Consider the following 6,539-nt stretch of genomic DNA (forward strand, 5'->3'; position numbering starts at 1 on the left):
TAATTAATATTAATAATATTAATATTATTACATAATATATATATATATATATATATATATATATATATATATATATATATTACTATTAGTACTAGTGGTATCATTATCATTATGAAGTAACAAGAGCAGGAGGGAAAGAAGAGCAGGGTGCCTCCAAATTCCCCAGTACGTCTGGTCAGGGACGGGACTTGTGGGTCAGGAGGATCCCAAAGCATTATGGGAAGGCAAAAGGGGCCAGGGACTTCTGGGTTGGGAACATCAGCCATTTTGGTTTTGCCCTGAAGGCATTTTTTCGGACATTTTCTTTTAGGCCTGAAGGGATTTTCGGACATTTTCTTTTGGGCCTGAACTTGATATTCGGACATTTTGTTTTGCCCTGAAGGCATTTTTATCTAATTTCTTTTAGGCTTGAAGGCATTTTCTGATATTTCAGATGTTATCTTTAATGTATCTTCCTGGCAAAAAACCTCTTTGGTCAGGACCTATCTATCCATAAGGATAACACTTTTTTTAGTCTATTGGCTAAGATAGCTGCCTGTAATTTGTAATCATTATTAAGAAGCGAAATGGGGCGAAGATTAGATAGATCAGTTGAGTCTTTCCCTTCTTTTGGTATAATTTTTGCTTCGAGCCAAGAATTTGGTATTTTGCCTATGAGGATATTATTCATAGTGACACAAAGTGGAACAGAGAGTTGTTTTTCAAATGCTTTGTAATATGAATTAAGAAGCCAAGCCCTTTCTCCAGTCCATCTGCCTTGGTCCAGGCCTCAGAAGTGGAGAAGATCTGGACCTGATCCTATTCCCCCCCACCACTCCTTTCTCCTTTTGTGTCGTGTCTTCTTAGATTGTAAGCCTGAGGGCAGGGAACCATCCGACTAAAAGATTGTATGTACAGCGCTGTGTAAATTTACAGCGCTTTATAAATAAAGGTTAATAATAATAATAATAATAATAATAATAATAATAATAATGAACTAGGAAAGCCATCCATACCTGGCATTTTCTCAGATTTAGCAGAATTTATGACATCTTTAACCTCTTGAGATTGGCTTATTTAACATTTCCTTTTGGTCTTCAGATATGGGTATTAGTTCTATATCTTCCAGGTATTTTTTAATCAAATCTTTGTCAAACAAATTCTTCTTAAAAAGATTTCCAAAAAAATTGAGTGTTAAGGGTTTAATATCTTCCTGTTTAGTATATAGTAGGTTTTGCATTGGATTTTAGTGATTTGTCTGGATTCTTTCCTATTTTTCAATAAATGAGCTAATACTTTACCTGATTTCTTATTCCAGTGCCATGTTGCCTTTAAACACAAGTTGCACTTAGCTTTAATGAGGAATAGCCACTGTTAGATGGCTTTGAATTCATGGGAAATGGATCTGAGGCAGAGGGCTTGGCCACAGCATGGGGCAGCCCATTCCTCAAGAGCTGTGGTTTGCCAGGAGTGTTACTTCATGTTTTTAATTTGTGTTTAATTAAACTGATGATTGATTCACCTGTTAACATCAGGTCTAGCATTAGGGAAAGAAAAAGTAAACCTCATTTTCAGAGCATTTGGATGCAGTTTCAAAAGAACCACTTAGCACTAGTATTAATCATTCATGTCTAGCAGGCCTTCCTACTTCTTTCATGCCCTGCTAGTCTCTTCTGAAGCCAGTGAAGATGTGATGCCAGTTTCTGGGGAATTCCCTGGAAACTGGGGGATTTAATTAATTTCTTTCCAGGGATTTTAACTGAATATTCAGAGAATTCAAGGGCACCAGCATCCTTATTCCTAAATTGTAATGGGAAGTTGGGGGTGTGGTGGCTTAGTGGTTAAGATGCCAATTCTGACGATCAGAAGATCAGAAGGCGAGACCTGAGTGCTGCAGCTCCTGTCACTAGTCGTAGCTTCTGCCAACTTAGGAACTTCAAAATCATGCTAATGCAAATAGATAGATAGCTAGGTACTAGATAGATAGATAGCTAGATAGTGATGTTTTGGAATATTTTCAAACCATGGCTGTTTGAATCCATGGATATCTACTCTTTCATTTTTACAGACTGAAAAATAAACAAATCTAGAAGATAAAATTGATCATATGGATAAAAAATGGTTTAAAAAGGGACACCATGTTGGAAGACCTCTATGGTAAATAATACCAAGGTGGAATAGTTCAGTGAATTCATGCTGCCTACACGACCACAGGAGTCATCTTTGGATAACACTTGCTTTAGCTTAGTAATGGAGATGAGCACTGCTCCTTACAGTCAGTTACAACACTAGATGTTCCTGTCAAGGGACTACCTTTACCATTAATGGGAAGTTATATGATCAAGCCAGGGACTATTTCCCTCATTTTCCCTCATTTTACATAAAAGTGCACACATGCATAGTGTGTGTGTGTGTGTGTATATATATATATACACACACACACAATAACTCGCATACACATATATACACACTATGCATGTGTGCACTTTTATGTGTATATATATATATATACTGTATATATTTACTCAAACACACACACACACACATATAAGCATATTATGTGTACATTATATATTTACATAGATATACATATATATACTATGCATGTGTGCACTTTTATGTATATATATATACATATATATTTAGTACACATATATATTCATAAAAGTGCATATATATACATATGAACAGATTCATATACAGTATACAGTACATGTATATGTTTCCATATATGTATGATCATGGCTCGCCCAGTTGGTGGGGGGGCATATGTGTGCTTTTATATGTATGTGTGCACATAAATGTGTGTGTGTGTGCTTCCATTGCCCGTACATATATGTATAGACATATGTGTGAGTTCATGTGTGTGTTTGTGTGTATGTACGTATGTATTTTAGGATGTTTTACATATGTATGCACTCATATAAGCTTTTATAGCTATGCACAAATATATTCATTGGTATATGTGTTCATGTGTGCATGTGCCTATATATACACACACATTGGCCACGGTATTGGAAAATTGGAAATTGCCAAGAATGGTGTTTTTATGTGCGTATGGACATGGGCACCTTATACATGCACTTAAATATGGTTTTGGGGTACGTGCCTCCATCCACATGTTCCGCATCCTGCACGACAAAGTTAATATGTATATGCTGTCATGTGATCTCATCTAGGTACATCTATAGGGCTATGTGTCTTGTTGAGGTTGTCTTCTTCCACCCATGTTCTCTTTCTCATTCATGCAGAACATTTCACTACAGCACGCTACCCAGGAGCATCGTGTACTGCCCTTCACTGACAATGCTTACAGTGGGACTTGTGGAACGGGCTATATGCGGCGGTGAAAAGAGCGAATCCAGTTCTGCCTACATTCACGCCTTCCCTTCATGGTTCCTGAACTAGATGTACCATGCGGTCCTCCGCCCACATGCCTGCACCAGTTCTCTCCTCCTCCCACCACCACAAGCACAACACTCAAAAAGACGCGGTAGGCGTTAGGGAAAATAATTCTTTATTTATATATAAAAAAAGGGATTTTGGTTTTTAAAACAATTATTGTATTTAAAATAAAACAACAGGGATGACCTGGTTATGGGATGCAAGTGTGGGATCCTTAGGTGGAAGTGACCGTGTTCTGGAGTTTATTATGCAGTGGAAAGGAGAAGCCAGGCATAGTCAGACACGCATTCTAGACTTTAGGAAAACTGGCTTTAGTAACTTAGGCCTGTTACAGACAGGCCAAAATAAAGCTGCTCGAGTCACTTTGGAGTATGGTATTTCAATGAGCATGCGTCCAAGATCCAAAAGCCACACAAAGGCACATCCAGTTCTAAGGACTGGAGTGCACTTTGGTGCGTCTTTTGGACCTTAGAGAAATACTGAGGGTGATCCCATGGTCAGGAATACTAAAAGAGAAGGGAGTTCAAGTCGGATGACTTTCTCAAAAGGGAGATACTGAAGGCACAATTTCAAACATTCATGAAGAAGAAAAATGGGAGGTGTCTCAAGAACCAGGATGGATGACTAAGGAACTTACTGAGCTAAGTTTTAAATGGATCCAATCAGATCCTTGCAGTTACACAATAAAGTGACATTGTCCCAGGGCCCTTTCACACCAAGTAATAGGACATGATGCCATTTTAACTGTCATGGCAACTTCCATGGAAACCTAGGATTCGCACTTAAGGAAACCAAAGAGCTCCAGTGCGCACCCAAACTGCAAATCCCAGGATTGCATAGGCTGAATGCATGATATGTTAAATAAGAATGATAGTGTTATAATTGTCTAAAGGATGCTAAAATGGACAGAATTGACCACAAAGTGCACAATCAGCAAGACTTTACATGCTTTCACACATTCTTCTCAGGGCTTTATCACATGGGGTTTTTTTGCAGCTCTGACCAGCGTGACGGCAGGTCCAGTGATGCGAATTCACATGATAATGTGATGTATTAGGTGATTGCTTTCTATGGGGGGTTGTTCCATGCCGTTTCCCACATGAATCCAAAATAACTCCTTATTTTGGTGAATTCGGTAACAAGTGAATTCATAGAGTTGCTTCCAAGTTTCTGTTTGATTTCACTCTGAATTGGTCTGGTGTGGAATGTAACTTTGCTTCCAGCCTGGTACACCCCCCCCCAAACCTCCAAGGTCCCACATTTCCCATGATGCTGACGCTGCAATTTGCTCCATTTGCTCCGGTGTTCGGAAGAGTACATATAGAGGTAGATGACAGGATGAAGGAAGAACAGGAGGCTAGAGGGAGAGATGGGAGCAAAGGAGGGGGCCACCGGAGGCTGGGGCGGAGGCTCCAACTCCCAGAATCCATTGCCTTGAGCCAAGGACCCACAACAAACTCCAACTCCAATAATAATAATAATAATAATAATTTAATAATAATAATAAGTTATAGTTTGCTGAGGCACCAGAGCTTCTGACAGAGAAGGCTTTGATTCTCACGACAATACAGTTCCCAGAATTCCAAGCAGTGAGCCAGGACAGTTAAACTGGAGTCAAACTGGATTATTTCCCAGTGCGATGCAACCTCCTTCAGATCCAAAAGATTTACTTCCAAGTAGACCTGCCAGCTTCTACACTGATTATTTGCAGTGAAAGATTATATTATTATTATAGTAAATATAATAATAATATTAATTATTAATAAATTTTCATGCGAAAAAACAACCACAACAACAACAATAATTTTGCGGTGAAATTCAGATGAAGCAGAGGGCATTTAGGGATAGGTCATCCCTTTACAGTATTCACATGAGGCTAGCATTCACATGAAACTGGAAAGGGATGCAGGAAATGAAACGGAGGGTAGATTTAGATCTGGATGACAGGTGTGAAGGGAATGAAACAGGAGGCTGGAGGGAGAGATGGGAGCCAAAGGAGGGGGCACTGAAGGCTGGGGGGGAGGAGATGACAGGACAATTCACGTGAATCTAGCATTCATGTGAAAGTGGAACTAGGAAGTGGCCCCCTTCTTCATCCCGGAAAACGTAAAAGGTCTCGATGCGTTCAGACCCCCACTGAGCATGCGCAAGGGTGCCATTTCGAATTGTTGTGACTCCGCATGGTATGTCGGGCGGGTAATTCAAAGTGCTCTCACTCCGCTTGACTCAGATCACCACAATTAAGTTCTTCACGTGTAATAGTTCATCACGTGAATGCCTGGTTCGAACTGACCCTGCTTCACCCTCGGTACGGAGTGTCCTCAAATTGGGGCTCCTGTTCATGTGGGCGAAGGCTGACTGTCTGGAAACTGAGGCTGGTCTTATAGGCTTTCCACCCTTCTTCCACTCAGGTCTATAGCAAATGATATTGACCAGTCAGATTGTATTATACACACTCAAGAATGCTTAAAAGGTTTTTAAAGCCTTGTGAAACATATTAGGATGCTGGTTCATCTCAAAAATTCCTATCAGTGATGTGCAGTACTATCTTAACATGTCCAAGTAGACCACAAGTTGAACATGAGTTCAACTATGTGACATGGCAGCTAAAAAGGCCAATGCAATTTTAGGCTGCATCAATAAGAGTATAGTGTCTAGATCAAGAGAAGTAATAGTGCCACTGTATTCTACTCTGGTCAGGCCTCACCTGGAATACTGTGTCCAGTTCTGGGCACCACAATTCAAAAAGGACACTGGAAACGAGCGTGTCCAAAGGAGGGCGATTAAATTGTGAAGGGTCTGGAACCCGTCCTATGAGGAATGACTTAGGGAGCTAGGATATTTAGCCTGGAGGTAAGAGGTATATGATAGCCCTGTTTAAATATCTGAAGGGATGCCATATTGAGGAAGGAGCAAGCTTGTTTTCTCTGCTCCAGAGAACAGGACCCAGAACAATGGATGCAAGCTGCAGGAAAGAGATTCCACCTAAACAGTAGGAGGAACGTCTTGACAGTAAGGGCGTTTCGACAGTGGAGTCTCCCCCTTGGATGTCTTTAAGCAGAGCGGATGGCCATCGTCGGGGATGCCTTGATTGAGAATCCTGCATGGCAAATGGGGTTGGACTGGATGGCCCTGTGGTCTCTTTACAATTCTAC

Source organism: Sceloporus undulatus, chromosome 3, assembly GCF_019175285.1.
Source record: "Sceloporus undulatus isolate JIND9_A2432 ecotype Alabama chromosome 3, SceUnd_v1.1, whole genome shotgun sequence".
Lineage (NCBI taxonomy): Eukaryota > Metazoa > Chordata > Lepidosauria > Squamata > Phrynosomatidae > Sceloporus > Sceloporus undulatus.